The sequence below is a fragment of the Balaenoptera acutorostrata genome, chromosome 4 (genome assembly GCF_949987535.1).
Source record: "Balaenoptera acutorostrata chromosome 4, mBalAcu1.1, whole genome shotgun sequence".
Taxonomy (NCBI): domain Eukaryota; kingdom Metazoa; phylum Chordata; class Mammalia; order Artiodactyla; family Balaenopteridae; genus Balaenoptera; species Balaenoptera acutorostrata.
This window is the reverse complement of record NC_080067.1, coordinates 109,898,792-109,916,915: the sequence shown is the minus strand read 5'-3', so window position 1 is coordinate 109,916,915 and position 18,124 is coordinate 109,898,792. Positions and strand designations below refer to the sequence as shown.

Here is an 18,124-nt window from a genome sequence, read left to right as displayed (position 1 = left end):
TGGTAGAGTAATTGAAAGAAATGAACCTAACCTGAACTCACTTGGCAGCAAAACATGCCTCAAACTGAACAGAGTCTATTTATACACTAAATTTATCCATCCCACTTGATGTGATGATTCATAATTTGATGTAGAAATATTAGCATGTTTGATTATGTGGTGCTGGCCTACACCCCACTAGACGAACTGAAAGAAAAAAAAAGTCTCTGTCTCTTTTATGTAGAGGGAAGAAATATCGTTGGCACTCAGCTAATCTGAGTCTAACAAAATTAGATCCTGCATTGACTATTTATGTTTGTGTTCATCACTCTCATAGCAAAAGGTAATTCATTGCTATAAAATATAGTATTTTCTTCAGTGACACCTGTGCTTAAAATACGGGTTTACTTACAAAGCATTAGTGTTTAATAAAAATTATTTTATTTAAAAATCCAGGTTTGGTCCTTCAGTGTTTAATGTATAGAGGAGTAATGTAAAAATTTTTAAATTTTGCTTCATCTTTTGGCTGCTCAGGAGGATATATATATGTGTATATATATACACATATATGTATATACCACATCTTAGGTGGGAATGTATATTTGATCCTTTATATAGAATCAGAGAACCTGAACTGTGTTATCAAGTTGATTTTTATTAAAAATCTCTTTGCACTTGAAGTAAAATCAATTAAAAGATAATCTTTTCCATAGAAGATTATATCAGATGATAAATTCCACTTAATCCCAAAATTTGTTATTTAGCATTAGGCAAGGTTTTGTGTTTAAGAACACACTGAAATTATTATTAAATTTTTAAATGTATAAATACACAGGAGAACTTAAGTAATAAGTCCTTGAAATCTAGTCTGTTTTAATACCTTTGTTTGCTGTTAAACTCTGTCAAAAGAATTGAGTTTGATATTCTACTTGAGGCCATTCAGTAGGACTCAAGTCCATGTGGAAGAAATGAATCTACGTTACACATAAATGGGCCTTTCTAAGAATCTGAACAGAATATAGCATTTTACTTTTGACTACAGGTAGTTTATAGAATTTCTTTTTAATGACAGCAAATGGTACACTCTAGTCTGATTTTTCTCTATTATGTTATTTAGATCCTTGGCAAGAGCCATCACAATACTGTTACTAAGTATGGCTTTGAAAGTTCTAAAATTGAAACAACATGACTAGCTACTACTTGCTTATGTATATACATGAGTGGAGAGAAGTCTCAATAGCCTTTATATTCCACTTTGAATTATATTTTATCACTATGGTATTGTTTGTGATATATTTGTGTGATTTATTTTAAATAAAATAATAAAGGCCTAGATCAGGAAGAGTTGAAAAATTGTCCATTCCCTCCAGTTTGGTTTCTACTGATGCAGTCTCTGATGTCCACACCAAGAAAGGAATAGACGTGTCCCTGTCTCAACAATATATATCAATATATGTTGAGCTATCTCATAAAATATTCCGTTGAGCAAGAAACCTAATCATTGTTTGGATGTTTGGATTTTAAATAATTTTTTTATAATACTTTATATTTCATTCAAAGTTATAAGAAATAGAAAAATAAGTATCAGCAAGTAAATAGAATCATAAAAATGTTAATAAAAATAAATAAAACATACACATAATTAACCTATATTACATGCTGTCTTGAGGACAAACTTTAGTAGAAGAATTTAAGAAAAGAGAGTCACGTTAAGTTGTATTCAGAAAGTTCACAATAGATTCATAATTGCTTGTATTTTTTAACCTTATTTTAATTCACTGAACCACTTCTTTAAAGTAACTATTATGCTACTCAGTGGTACCCTATGTCAAAATTACTCCTGGAGATAATAGTTATGTCAAATTTTTACATCCTTGAGTCTTGTAGTTTATTATATTGAAGGACATCAATAGCACCTCCTTGATATAGTGATGCTATATTATCACAGACTTTTTCAACATTTAAAAATACTGGTTGCAGAATAAAAGATACATATGCATAAATAGCATAGAATATTTTATTCTAAGAAAAAAATCTTGAAGATAAACCAATAAAAATAATTATAGTAGAATTAGAGATAGCACATGAAATGGGATATGATTGGGATTGACTTTTCAGTGATGTAACTTAAAGGTGCAGCTTGTTCTTATGGTTATATCTTGACACTTGCTGATGTTGCCCGGTGAATTTTGGCTCCTCTCTTTTCGTAATAAGTAAAAAAAACCTTTGTGTACTCAGATTATTAGACGATGTGTCAAGGCATTCTATTTCATGCTGATTTACATGTAGTACCTAGTCTAAACCAACTTTATTTGAACAAATATTTCTTTTAATAGGTCAGTTTAGTGCATAGTCTACTATGTCTTAAAAATCCAATACTCAACCAATTAATTCTGGCCTGGTATCTGTAATAGAGTAGGCCATCATGACGTGAGGCTTGTAATTTTGCTGTTGTTGTCAGTGGTAGTGATGGTGTTTGTTATGCTTTCCTTTTTTAATTTTAAAATTTTGGTTGGTTCTCAATAAGCTTGTGGACTAGTCAGAATAGCTTATGACTCTCACAAGTCATTGTTTTATCAGCAGTACTTCAATTCAGGCACACAAAAGGAATGGTACTACTTAGAAAAGATACAGGTGAAAAAGATAACTAAATAGATTTCCTGTATTTCATGAGTTCATTTTTGTTTTGTTTTGTTTCGTTTTACAAAAGGATGGAACAATACCTTGACATACACATAGAGCCAGGTTTTAAACACCTCAGGATAATTTTATAACACAATGATCAGCAACCATAGGCTTACAGTTGCCTAAAACAGAGGAAAACAAGACTCATTCACTGTGTTTCAACAAGTATTTAGGGAGCATCTACTTCATTCTGAGAAGTATAGTAAGAATTCAGAGAATTTTTAAAATATTCATTAAGCACTTATTGGATGCCAGACACTGTGCTGATTTGCTAAGTTATGTCCATGATTTATCTCATTTATCCTTCAAAATAACCTATAAGTACATCCTTATTATTATCTCCATTTTTAAAATGAGAAAACAAGCTTTGATAGGTTAAATATCTTGCCTTAGGTCCCTTAGTGAGTGCTGAAGCTGCAATCTGAAACCAGGCAGTCTGATTCTAAAGATTGCAGTTGTAACCTCAACCCACACTTCTTCCCTGTGATTCAATCCAGTGGTGGCAGAGACCAGGAAACCCCACAGGTACATAGATTCTACTGGAGTTAGAGTACTGTGTATTGAAGGATGAGTAGGACCATAGCGAATTAGCGCAAAGTTAACCAAGAATCTGTCAATGTAAGGTTCATCTGTTTCAGCTTATTTATCACATCTTTCTGTTTCTAGGTTTTTAAGAAAGAAGAATTACTAGCCAAAATGTCATGGGAAGACTAAGCTTAGCCCAGGTGATGTCTAACAAAATTTGGATATGTGGATTGACAAACATCTTAGATATGCCAAAAAGTCTACCAAATTTAATTCAATATCTGTAACCATCTGTAAGTTCTATGTAATAATGTACCAGACACTGGAGAAACATAGATGAATAAGTCAGCGTATCTCCCTTATAAGAGCTCACAATCTAGTATGAAAGACAGATAAATAAATGAATAATTTTATTGCAAGACAGACCAATAAATCTTCTACCGGGTACAAACTGCCTTGGCAAGGTAGGGGAAGGAGAGATTAATTTTGAGTATTTCAAAATTAATAGTGGAAATTGTTTATTAATAACAAGAAGTCTCTGCATTGAGAGTTTTGGACTCATCACTATTGTGCTTAGCAACTTTTGGGGTAGGGAGAAAGGGCTAACTAACTTACCCAGCTTATGCATTCCAGAAGGTGCAGTTTATAATTTGTTTATTAAATCATTATCTCAAAAGTCTCATAATGTGTAGAAGTCCCATTAAAGTTTTGCGTTCTTGGGCTTCCCTGGTGGCGCAGTGGTTGAGAATCTGCCTGCTAATGCAGGGGACACGGGTTCGAGCCCTGGTCTGGGAAGATCCCACATGCCACGGAGCAGCTGGGCCCGTGAGCCACAATTGCTGAGCCTGCGCGTCTGGAGCCTGTGCCCCGCGACGGGAGGGGCCGCGATAGAGAAAGGCCCGCGCACCGCGATGAAGAGCGGTCCCCGCACCACGATGAAGAGTGGCCCCCGCTTGCCGCAACTGGAGAAAGCCCTCGCACGAACCGAAGACCCAACACAGCCAAAAATAAATAAATAAAATCAAGTAAAAAAAAAAAAAAACTTAAAAAAAAAAAAAAAAAAGTTTTGCGTTCTGAGCTTGTTCCATAGGGAGGCCTTATAAAGGATCTAAATTTCTTAAATAGGTCATTTTCTGACTCTAGTAATGAAATATTCTGAATTATCTATTTCACTCTACATGGATATTTGGGATAGTTAAAGTTCAGTGAACTAAATGATGAAAATGAGACAATCTCTGTTTGATAGGAAAAATATATTGGTAAAAATATTCTGTAGTCAAAAAACTCATCCATCAATTTCAGAACTATAAATAAAACCAAAGTTATCTTTATACAGGACCAGAATTTTAATCATGTTATTATACTTCTCTTGTATTTGATGCAAACTTTAACAACAGTCCACTTTTCCTGAAATGAGAAAAAGTAGTAAAGGTATGCTTTGACCATTTATTCAATTATTAAACATTTATTGAGCCTCTACTATGTGCCAAATTCTGCTGAGCGTACTAGAAAGAGAAAGACGAACATTATCACTGCTAAACTAATTTGGTTTATAGTTCAAAAATGTGTGTGTGTGTGTATTTTAAAATGTTTTGGGCTCTGCCTCCAAAGGAACATGTTTTTAAGTGAATTATTAAACAGAGCTAAGTCAATAGTTTAAACTTAAAAATAAGTTATAAGTGTGTTGAGGGAGGAAGTATTTGTATGTGAGGAGATGAATGATGGGAAAATAAAATTTTCTGCAATAAGATGCTTTATGTTGCTGATCTTCTGTTTCTTTGCTAGAGAGGACAGGGGAAAGTAAGAGTAGAAGATGATGCATCTTTCTCTTTCAAGGACTGGTTACAGAGAGGAAATAAGGGAATGGTGAAAGAAATATCAGTAACTAAAGCATCATTTAGGAATTGCATACCAAGTAAACTGGAAATACAGGAAAAAGCACCTACAGGCAGGTAGAGAGTATTTATTATAACGAATTTGGTAAAATAGAAATGCACAAAAAAGTAACCACACAAACTTAAACTAAGAGGTAATATAAACATTAGTAAGGAAAGTAAGAAGTCATGCATCAACTTGGTTCTAGCAGTTTCTCTAATATATAATTTTAAAACATGGCCTGTCTTTAAATAAGTTATCTCTCATGGTATCTCTTTTAATTTACTGTGTGTGTGGCTTAAACCTTATTTGGGCCATGTTCCTGAGATTTGGGCAAACTTGCTGAATGTTGAGAGTATGGTCAAATTACAGGTTGAGTTGTTATTATAGGATGTCAATAAACCTCTTTTTAACCAGATAACATTGAAAAATTAAAATTATGAGACTTAATCATCTGCTATTTGCTTTCAGTCATTGACAATCAAGATTTACTTGGTTCATTTCACTTGGGAAATCCTTTTTACATCTCAGCATAACACTTTTCACTTTTTAAGATTGGAGGTGTGGGGAAATTTCGCGTTAATACAAAGGGAACTTTGTGATGTGTGTGTGTGTGTGTGTGTGTGTGTATAATCCTAGCTAATGAATTATGTTATCTGTTTTAATTTAGTTTGGAGAGAAGAAATGAGAATGCTAATGGCTTTTTATATAGTCAACTAATTACATTTCAGGCAGATACCAGGCAGTTACTATAAATATTCCTTCCTCCTACAAACTTTGTTTAGCTTAATGTACCAAATACCTTATTAATGTCACTGAAGAATCTGTTGCTCTGTGTTTTATCTGTGTGTGCTCATTGTGGAATGCTAACTTTATTCCTTGTTCTTGTACATTAGCAACTGAGTAGAAAAGTGTGTTTGATGTGACATATGACGACATCTAGATTTCTTGATGGTTATCTGTAATTATGTTTTTTTCACCTGCCAACTCTTACTCTTTACCCATTGCTCTGTCTGTTCAGAAAGTCTCTTAAAGAAGCCGTCAAGCCTTCAATAACAATGATTTAAAGATTCTGCTTGCTCTGACAGAGGAGCTAGAGAAAATTGAAAACCTGAGATGTTTCTTAGCACCTACTTAGTCTCTGCGCATCTTCTAGAAGTACGAGGTGTTCATATGTTTTAATGAATTCAGAAGCATTTCTTTACAGTTGTTTTCAGACTGGAAGTTTCTTGAGGGGAGGAACTACATCATGTCTCTTTAAAGGACATTGTGCCTACAACCTAGCAGAGTATAATTGAGGAAGTTTTCAGTTTGATACATACTAGATGAATAATTATTGGGAGATTTCTATGCCAACTATGCATTCTTGGAATGTAAGTGCTGGAGACACCATAACTCTCATTATATATCTTTGAATCCACTAGATTCTTAAGAATATCTTGCACATAAAGATGTGTATCTTATCTAATTTTAAATGAATGCATTTGACTATTAGGTCACATACAGTTGCAACATTCTAAGACTGGAATCATCTGAACTGTCATTATAGTAATAAATAGATTATGAAAAGTAATAACAATACTTTATGTAGTAGCCAAGAGAATACTTTTTCTCTTTTGTGAATTTATGATGAATATTATTTTTCTGGCTTGCAAAAATCAATCTCCACTAGTTTCATACCTATAATAAAGCAAGGATCTAACTACTTATGAAGATGCTAAAATAACTTTATCCCTTAATTTTACACACTTAGTACTTAAGGAATTTATTCATCCTGTAATGACTGCACTGAGATTATCAGGCTTCTTACCTTGATCTGTAAAAATTTTATTCATTTTCCCTGAATTTAAAATGACAGCACTCCATTCCCACTTTGCCTTTAACTGTTGCAACCCATGACTTTTCAGACCAAAGAATTTATTTGAATAAAAAATATGTCAGTAAGTAAAAATGTAAATAACTTTCAAATAAAACAGATACGTTATGACAGCTTTATAATAGCTGTAAAACCTTTAATTAATTGAAGTTTTTACATCTTTTCACCAATTTATATAATAAATTATGGTAGTATTAACATGATTCAGAAAACTTCCTCAATTTTGTCCTCCACCTTCAGTTTGCATCTAATTGTTCATTTAGCCAAAGGCTCCTGTCACTGACAAGTGCTTGGGCTCAAGAGTCCCAGAAATGCTGTGTGGATAAACAATTTGAGCCCCAGTTTCCTTATCCACAAAAGGGGAGCAACAATATCTACCCTTTAGAATTGCCAGCGAATGTATACATAGCCCATTGCAGAGTATCTAGCACTGGGTAATAGTATTTGAACAACATCATTATTGTCATACATTGGTATCATTGGATTGTATAACCTTCCTTGCTCTCTTGTTTAAATCTGTGTTAAAACACTTACATATGACAGATTCACCAATTCAACAGTCTCTCTTTTAACTTAAACATTAGAACTTAGAGATACCTTGAGGGAGAGCAACTGTCTTTAATGAATTTACGTATATTCATTATTCATTAATTGGTTGTCCACCTTCTTCCAAACAGTTTTCTTTTCTGAGGGGACATCATTTTTAGTTCCATTAAACCTCTAGTCTGTTCAATCATAGGTGATATTTCCTCTATTCTTTTTGTTGTTGTTGTTAGCTTTCATTTTCCATCTTTTTTTTTTTTAACATCTTTATTGGAGTATGATTGCTTTACAATGCTGTGTTAGTTTCTGCTTTATAACAAAGTGAATCAGCTATACATATACATATATCCCCAAATCTCTTCCCTCTTGCACCTCCCTCCCTCCCACCCTCACTATCCCACCCCTCTAGGTGGTCACAAGGCACCGAGCTGACCTCCCTGTGCTATATGGCTGCTTCCCACTAGCTATCGGTTTTACATTTGGTAGTGTATATATGTCCATGCCACTCTCTCACTTTGTCCCAGCTTACCCTTCCCCCTCCCTGTGTCCTCAAGTCCTTTCTCTAGTAGGTCTGCATCTTTATTCCCGTTCTGTCCCTAGGTTCTTCATGACCTTTTTCTTTTTTTTTTTTTTTAGATTCCATATATATGTGTTAGGATACGGTATTTTTTTCTCTCTTTCTGACTTACTTCACTCTGTATGACAGACTGTAGGTCCATCCAACTTACAACAAATAACTCAATTTCATTTCTTTTTATTTCTGAGTAATGATCCATTGTATATCTGTGCCACATCTTCTTTATCCATTCATCTGTCGATGGACACTTAGATTGTTTCCATCCGCTGGCTATTGTAAATAGAGCTGCATGAACATTGTGGAACATGTCTCTTTTTGATTTATGGTTTTTTCAGAGTATATGCCCAGTAGTTGGATTGCTGGGTAATATGGTAGTTTTATTTTAAGTTTTTTAAGGAACCTCCATACTGTTCCCCATAGTGGCTGTATCAATTTACATTCCCACCAACAGTGCAAGAGTGTTCCCTTTTCTCCCCAGCCTCTCCAGCATTTATTGTTTGTAGATTTTTTGATGATGGCCATTCTGAGTAGTGTGAGGTGATATCTCATTGTAGTTTTGATTTGCATTTCTCTAATGATTAATGATGTTGAGCATTCTTTCACGTGTTTGTTGGCAATCTGTGTATCTTCTTTGGAGAAATGTCTATTTAGGTCTTCTGCCCATTTTTGGATTGGGCTGTTTGCTTTTTTGATATTGAGCTGCATGAGCTGCTTGTAAATTTTGGAGATTAATCCTTTGTTAGTTGCTTCATTTGCAAATATTTTCTCCCATTCTGACGGTTGTCAGTTCGTCTTGTTTATGGTTTCCTTTGCTGTGCAAAAGCTTTTAAGTTTCATTAGGTCCCATTTGTTTATTTTTGGTTTTATTTCCATTTCTCTAGGAAGTGGGTCAAAAAGGATCTTGCTGTGATTTATGTCGTAGAGTGTTCTGCCTATGTTTTCCTCTAAGAGTTTGATAGTGTCTGGCCTTCCATTTAGGTCTTTAATCCATTTTGAGTTTATTTTTGTGTATGGTGTTAGGGAGTGTTCTAATTTCATTCTTTTACATGTAGCTGTCCAGTTTTCCCAGCACCACTTACTGAAGAGGCTGTCTTTTCTCCATTGTATATTCTTGCCTCCTTTATCAAAAATAAGGTGACCATACGTGCGTGGTTTATCTCTGGGCTTTCTATCCTGTTCCATTGATCTACATTTCTGTTTTTGTGCCGGTACCATTCTGTCTTGATTACTGTAACTTTGTAGTATAGTCTGAAGGCAGGGAGCCTGATTCCTCCAGCTCCGTTTTTCTTTCTCAAGATTGCTTTGGCTATTCGGGGTCCTTTGTGTTTCCATACAAATTGTGAAATTTTTTGTTCTAGTTCTGTGAAAAATGCCAGCGGTAGCTTGATTGGAATTGCATTGAATCTGTAGATTGCTTTGGGTAGTATAGTCATTTTCACAATGTTGATTCTTCCAATCCAAGAACATGGTATAAGTCTCCATCTATTTGTATCATCTTTAATTTCTTTCATCAGTGTCTTATAATTTTCTGCATACAGGTCTTTTGTCTCCTTAGGTAGGTTTATTGCTAGATATTTTATTCTTTTTGTTGCAGTGGTAAATGGGAGTGTTTCCTTAATTTCACTTTCAGATTCTTCATCATTAGTGTATAGGAATGCAAGAGATTTCTGTGCATTAATTTTGTATCCTGCTACTTTACCAAATTCATTGATTAGCTTAGTAGTTTTCTGGCAGCATCTTTAGGATTCTCTATGTATAGTATCATGTCATCTGCAAACAGTGACAGCTTTACTTCTTCTTTTCTGATTTGGATTCCTTTTATTTCTTTTTCTTCTCTGATTGCTGTGGCTGAAACTTCCAAAACTATGTTGAATAATAGCGGTGAGAGTGGGCAACCTTGTCTTCTTCCTGATCTTAGTGGAAATGGTTTCAGTTTTTCACCATTGAGGACGATGTTGGCTGTGGGTTTGTCCTATATGGCCTTTATTATGTTGAGGTAAGTTCCCTCTATGCCTACTTTCTGGAGAGTTTTTATCATAAATGGGTGTTGAATTTTGTTGAAAGCTTTTTCTGCATCTAGTGAGATGATCGTATGGTTTTTATTCTTCAATTTGTTAATATGGTGTATCACATTAATTGATTTGTGTATATTGAAAAATCCTTTCATTCCTGGGATAAACCCCACTTGATCACACTGTATGATCCTTTTAATGTGCTGTTGGATTCTGTTTGCTAGTATTTTGTTGAGGATTTTTGCATCTATGTTCATCAGTGTTATTGGCCTGTAGTTTTCTTTCTTTGTGACTTCTTTGTCTGGTTTTGGTATCAGGCTGATGGTCGCCTTGTAGAATGAGTTTGGGAGTGTCCCTCCCTCTGCTATATTTTGGAAGAGTTTGAGAAGGATAGGTGTTAGCTCTTCTCTAAATGTTTGATAGAATTTGCCTGTGAAGCCCTCTGGTCCTGGACTTTTGTTTGTTGGAAGATTTTTAATCACACTTTCAATTTCAGTGCTTGTGATTGGTCTGTTTATATTTTCTATTTCTTCCTGGTTCAGTCTCAGAAGCTTGTGCTTTTCTAAGAATGTGTCCATTTCTTCCAGGTTGTCCATTTTATTGGCATATAGTTTTATGTAGTACTCTCTCATGATCCTTTGTATTTCTGCAGTGTCAGTTGTTTCTTCTCCTTTTTCACTTCTAATTCTATTGATTTGAGTCTTCTCCTTTTTTTTCTTGATGAGTCCGGCTAATGGTTTATCAATTTTGTTTATCTTCTCAAAGAACCAGCTTTTAGTTTTATTGATCTTTGCTATTTTTTCCTTCATTTATTTTTCATTTATTTCTGATCTGATCTTTATGATTTCTTTCCTTCTGCTAACTTTGGGCGTTTTTTGTTCTTCTTTCTCTAATTGCTTTAGGTGTAAGCATTTTTCTTCTTCTAAAGATTAGTGACCCTTGATTTTTCCCATTGGGTATTTGACTCAGTCTCTTATTTTCTGTAACACAGGTCTTTTCCACTGATTTTTCAAAAGTGGCCTTGAATTTACACATAGACATTTTTATATTGTATACCCAGAAAGACTTTCAGATTTTAACTGATTTAAAAACATATAATTTAGGAAACAAGCAAACAATGACAATAGTAAAATAAAATTGCTACATTTCAAAAACGTTAAACCTAGAATTTTTGCCTGCTGTTTTATGCCCTAACATTTTTTGCATACAAGACTAGATAGTTGATGAAGATATAATAATAAATAATGTTCTTGCCTTGAAGAAATCATGGGAATCAAAAATAAATAATCAAGTAAGTAAAAATATTTGTCAAACCAATTTACTTGACTCTGTATAGAAAAAAAAACTATATCTATTTTATTTACTTTAGGTATTTACTATGTTCACTTGAGAATCACCCAAATAGTAAAAAAAAATAGCAGTGGAGAAAACAGTATAAGTTGTATGAAGTAAATGCCAAATGTGCTTACATGAATTACTATGTGATATTAATGGAAACTTTCAGTCAAATTATGTCAACACACTATCTAAACAGTAATTAACTAAAAACTTTCAAATATGAGAAAGTGAGGAAAAATAAGGGAGTGTATTTGATTTGTGACTTAGGTATTGTAGTTCATCTTTAGTCTGTATAAAAACAAACAGTATAAATTTAAACCATGGATTTGCAGGTTTAAGATACTAGAAAGAAATGTGGAATCTTTGTTCTGTATATACTACAAATCAGATTATTTTGAGCAGTCACAGACAATTTAATTGCAAACATACTTAGGAAAGATATAACTGTCGTTAAATTTACAGAGTAGAACAGAATGATATCTAACCATTTAAATACCTCATAATGAATAAGAACAAGTTAAATAATCAGCAATGAACCAACATAAAAGACCTTAAAAATCACAGGCAGTTTTATAGATGTTAACATTCTCACACAAGATTATAACTAAATAAGAATTACAGTGTTTTAGTAAAATATAGTTTATTTTACCTTACATGGATTATCTTTAGTTATATAATATCAATTACATTGTTCAAAGAGGAATAAATAGTAAGACATTTCTTCTTTCATTAAGTGTTTTACTACTCTTTATCCTAACCTGGATATATCAGTATTAAGGTATTTTCCTGAGGTTCTAACCAATCATCCCTTATCAAATAGCTATAGGGTATTTGCTTTTAGGATATAACATTCTTTTCTTTTTTTCTTTTATTTTTAACTATGATAAGGTCTGTGAACTTCAGAGACTTTGTCTGGTCCAGTGTTTCAAAGCTGCAAATAATAATTTAGGTAACACTGATATGCCAAATGTATAGTCTTTGGGGAACACAAATAATTTGCTCATTGTGCAGTTTGTTTGAGAGTCTGTCTGTGACAAGTATGGATTAAGGTTCCCAGGAGCGTGTTCACTATGAGAGTCTAAGACATGGAAAAAATAATGTCAGTTGCAGAAAGTAAAATAGCTCTGATTTTCCTTGAAATAGGTTGTTTCTGTCACTGCATTTTCAGTCTCATTTTCAAAGGAGGATCAGAATATTGCTCTGATACCACTTGAAAAATATCTATTAAATGTAGACTCATATGAAAAGTGATGAGAATTTTCCAAGAAAAAGCCACACCTGTACTAGGTGGAATGTTGGTTGTTTTGAATATATAAAATTTATATTTACTTTGGCATCTTAATGAATATCACCTTGTCAAATAACTCGTGGATCTGCCATCGTAATCTACCATCAAACCTAGTTGGACCTTGCAGGAAGTGTTAAAATTTCATTTCTTTAACTTAGATTACTTTGGGGTTTATATAGACAGCCTTCCTTGGTTCTGATTTGTTGTATGCCATTCTGTAAAAAAATTTTTAAAGCTAAGATATTATACAATCTATGGCTTTTGTAAAGAATATTCATCTTCAATTTTTCAAACTTATGCTTTTTCTTTCTAGCCGTTCAGATATTATCAAAGCATATATTTTAAAATTTGAGGAATGCAGTATAATTTTTTTTCAGAATACATGGAGCGATTCTAAAAAGAGATTAGTGATATTTCATTAACGTTTCCAATTTGTTTTATTGTTTTTAGTCAGCCCCTCCCAGAGGAAAGAGAATCAAACCCTATGCAAAATAAACTGAGAATAGATCTTTTTCTCCCTCTTGAGATACACAGATTTTGTGAAATTCATTGGTAATAGTTTCACAAAGATTGTTTTGCTAATACAGATTCATTGAACACTTTCCATCTTCTTTTCTGTGATTTATCCCCCCATTTCTGTCTGTGTTTGGGTAGTTTTGACAATCCCTTATTAGTTCCAGAGTAGAACTTACAAGAGCTAATAAGGGTTTACATTACAGCTCTGACAGCTGGCACTAAACTTTAATAGAGAGCAATTGTAGAGAGAAGTATGAGTTCTGATAATATTTGATGAAAATCTCCCCAAATCAGAACTGTTTGGAAAGAATCATATGACTAGAAAGACTGCATGTATACTCTGCTATTGTAGCTTCTCATCTTCCAGGATGTGGGAAAACAATCCTATTGGCAGATAACTCTAAAATCACTTACGGATGCCTTTTTTAGAGAACAGAATCTGTGATAATAATAAAACTATACTAGAATAAAACTTTGGTCATGTTTTCATCTACCGCTGTTTCTGTAGTCCTCTGAGATGCATAACTGTCGATAGTCTTTTAGAAACACAATCACGACGTGGACATCTAATCACATATTTGCTCTGTGAGAGGAGACCAGGAATCCCAAGGGAGAGTCAAGATCATGAAACTCATAATCATCATATGATCAGTTACAGATTTTTTGTATTATTTTTAAAAAATAAGAAGTAAGAATGGCTTCTAATAGCAAAGGACCCTGAATGTAAAATATTCCTGAACTCTCTATTCAGTGGTCAGTTACAAAGCCACAAAAGGTTAAAAGCGGATGCTCTAATTGAGAACAGCTGCTACTTTTTGACATGAAGACTCACTTTCAACAAGAAAAGAGAAAGCATAAGCTATGGAATGGGAGAATACCATTCTTGAATGAATGCATAAAGAACACATAAAGGTTTGTGAAACTTAGAAACAAACCTGTGTATATAAATGATTGGAAAGAAATAATTTTGCTTCTCTGGTAGTTATTAGGGGAGAAAATCTATATTTCAGAAATTTGGGTCCATTTACTGTCTGTGTCCTGCTACTGTATTGAAACTATATGAAATATTTCAATCTACTTTAGCACATATAAATGTTCTCTGACATACAGAATTTATTAATGTGATGAATTGGGAAGAAAGAGAATACAGTTCTTGCTCCCAAGTATCTTGGATTCTAAAGGATATATGAACTGAATTTATGTTAAAAGGAAGCAAGGCAATATTTATAAGGAAATAAAAGTGGAATAAGCATGAAAGACGAATATTGTTTAAGGACCCATCAAAATGTGCTACAAAGATATAATAAATGGAGAGATTTCAATCTTTATGGAGTTAGATATTCCATCATTTATTCATTTTTGTCAACAAAAATTTAATGAGTGCCTACTATACCAAGTATTCACTCTAAGTGTGGCACTGAACCAAACATAAAAATGTCCCTGCCCTCAAGGAATTTAGATTTTATTGGAAATATAAAGAAATCAAATGCTAATACAGATTCTTTCAGTGTACCACTCATAGAATTTTAAAGCCTAGACTAATATTCTCAACCCAAGCAATTTTGCCTCCAAGGGACATTTGTCAATGTCTGAAGACATTTTTGGTTGTCACAGCTGGGGGAGTAGATTGCTATTGGCATCCAGTGCTTAGAGGCCATAGATATTGCTAAATATACTATAATGCACAGGACAGCCTCTACAACAAAGAATTATCGAGGCAAATCATGTCAAGTTTGAGAAAAGCTGGTCTAGAATAAACCCTCCTTTTACAGAGCTATAAATTAAGGCTAAAAGGTCAAATTATACACTAGCAGAGCCTAAATTGGAACCCAAGCTGAAGCATCTCACTCATGATTTTACCTCAGGACTCATCCTTTCTGGGATTTATTTAGAAATTTATATAACTTTTGGAGGCATGTGAAGTCCTACTAACCACTTAGCTAATTGGAAAGTGACACTTATGCAAAGAAAAACAAAATGTAGATTCTTTATCTGGGAGAAATAATAAAGATTTCAGGAATAGTCACATGAAGGTGGATATTTAAAAACAAGAAATGAATGTTACTTACACAGAGCTGGAGAAAGTGACTGACAGTCAGTGGCTAAGATTTTGTAGTACAAGAAATGAGAATGTGAAAAGAGTAATGAAAGAAATATCAAAGAGAAAACCTTTGGAGACCGAGCGAATTTTCTCATGCAAAGGGTTCAGACAGCTGCTACAAAGTTAGTTCCCTTTTAGGATACTCTGACATGCTGACATGAAATCAAATCTGACATTTGACTCCCTTTAGTCTGCAATGTGATACTAATGCAAAGATGACAGGTAAATGTGGTTATATTACAGGACGTATTGTATTAATAGCCTTTGTATGAAAAGTTCCTATGGTTCTAGTTCTACGACTGTCCCTTCTTTGAAAATTAGAGGAGCACCTCCACATCAGCTGTTTCTTTTAAAAACAGCCATTTCTGTCCTCTGACATGTAACTGAGCCTGGCACTTCCTTTAATTCTCCCAACGGCCCATGAAGAAGCCACTATCATGTCCCCATTTCCCATGAGAGGAAACTAGAGGCTTAGAGAAATTGCACAATTGTCCAAGGTCACACACAATTAGTAAGTGTGAAACTGGACCTTGAGTGCAGAGCACTTGTACGTGACTAGCATTCCCTCAGCCTCCCTAGTATAGAGAACCTGGGGAAGTGAGGAATCTGAAGCCCACCAGCCTGTGTTTTCAGAAATAGCCTGTGCAGCTCAGGCTGTAGTTACTGCAAGAATGCTTTTGAGGATGTTATTCAATACCTTTCATTATGTCCTCTCTCTGAGACCCCCTCACATTTACTTCTGGCTCCAGTGCCAGAAGTGTTTGTGTTCCTTGGGCTACTGGCTTGTTTTCACTTTTGGAAATTGATTCATGTCGTGGTCATGGCATCTTGTTTGCATTCCCTATAAAAGAACACAGAATTATGTTTCTTCCTACATCCTGCAAACAGCTACACCCTCTCAACATGTCTTTTTGATGCTAAACTCACAATTTTATTTTTTCCCTTTATATTCCCTTTGTGTGCTATTATTCACCTTTTAAAAAGTATTTTATAGTAATCGATTCCATCTTGAATTGTGGGTATCCTGTCTCAAGTATAAGTCATAAATACTTTTGAATTGCCATTTATTGATTGCCTGGTGTGTACCAAGTGATTAACATACCATTTAATCTTCAACTTAAGCCTTACAAGGTAAATATTATTAGCCACATTTTACCAGGGCAGGGCTAAGAGAATTTACTAATTTGCCCTGTGTCACAATGCCATGATGTAAATTTAGGCCTGTCTAATTCTAAAACCCAATCCTTTTTCTAATATAGTAAGCTAATATCTTTCTTTTGATGATATTTTGCACGGCATCATAATGTGAAAATTTGCAAGTTCTCGCTGCTAAAGGAGTGGCCGGAGAATTTAGTTATTGAAATTGAGAAAAAAAGATTGACAATAGTTATTTAAAGAGGAAAGAACTTCATATTCATTAACATAATACTTTCCTCTCTTTTCAGTATAGAACTGGGTAAGATTATAACACAAAAATGTTTTAACAGGGTATTTGTGGCCTTTATTTTCCAGGCATGTGGAACTGAGTCAAGCCTCTAATTACCTCTGCTTCTATTTCCATTGCCCCTGCTGTTGCTGAGGACATGATTGATGGGAGATGATGGCGAGTGTGGAACCAGGGCTCACAAAACACCCGCTATGTGCCCAATGTGTAGGCTTGCACAATATGCTTCATTATTAGTTTGACAGATCTCCAAGTGGCAGATTGGGAATGAATTTTGGAGATGTCTGACATATATGCTACACATACTGGGTTTTTTTCAAAACTCATGAACACTGATATATAAAAATATATATACGTATATGTGAACATATATGCATGTGTACACATAAGTATATATGTATATAGACATATATAACATGTATTTGTATATTATATGCATATATGTATGCATGTGTAGCTGCATACATATATGCAGATTGTATGTTTATATACATATATACATTAGCATTATATACTTAGCTTATATAATTATTATAATATGTGTACTTATAAATGTACTTAAACATATTTATTTCTAAAAAAACTAAGATGAGGGAAGTATAAAATAGCAAAATGAACTTCAGCTGGTGTTGGGCTGCTGCTTACATTCTTATGTTTCTTTGCATTGCTTTTAGAATGAGACAGTATACAAAATAAGTTAATAAATATAATATGAATAATTTCCAAAATTTGGAGAGATAGCACATAGTCATAAATCTTTACACTTTTTTAGGTAAATAAATGTAGTTCAGAATGCACACGCTTCCTGAATTACTAATCAGGTTGTTTTACATGAGGATCATGTATAAAACTAATTTTTCTTTGAAAAGATTATTGGTGTTATACATTATAAAGTTTTGTGTTGCTATTAGAAATGTTTTAAACTTTTAAGCTTTCCAGAACATGAAGGCTTACATAAAGCAACTATTTTATTCATATAAAGAAACACTTTTAAATGTTGATGTTCAAGAAAAGAAGTAATTCCCTAGGGGTTTTACTGTTTATAGTTGTTATATTTTAGTGACAAGATATACACTGCTTTATATCCAAATCTGTGTAATGATGATGGGTGAGATAGTGGTGCTCTATTAGTGCTTCAGTGCAGAGCTACTGGGAAAAAGAAAGCTGAAAGTAAAAGCAGACAATATCCTTCATAAGGTTGATGGTTGCTCTTATTAGTGATGAAAAGGAAATGAGAAATGCATTGGCTTGCTTTTTAGTAAGCACAGTAGGTAAAGCAGACGAACGTTTGAAAGCTCATTGAGCTGCCATAAAGAAATTTAAACATTGTTCATTTTGGCCAGTAGCCAAGCTCATGCTGTAAAC

The 18,124-nt window shown here is 33.9% G+C and overlaps 1 protein-coding gene across 3 annotated transcripts in view; it reads left to right on the top strand.

Moving 5' to 3' along the window:
• Nucleotides 1-18,124, top strand: part of EPHA3 (EPH receptor A3) — a 365,584-nt gene that overhangs the window by 94,796 nt on the left and 252,664 nt on the right. The window lies entirely within an intron of this gene.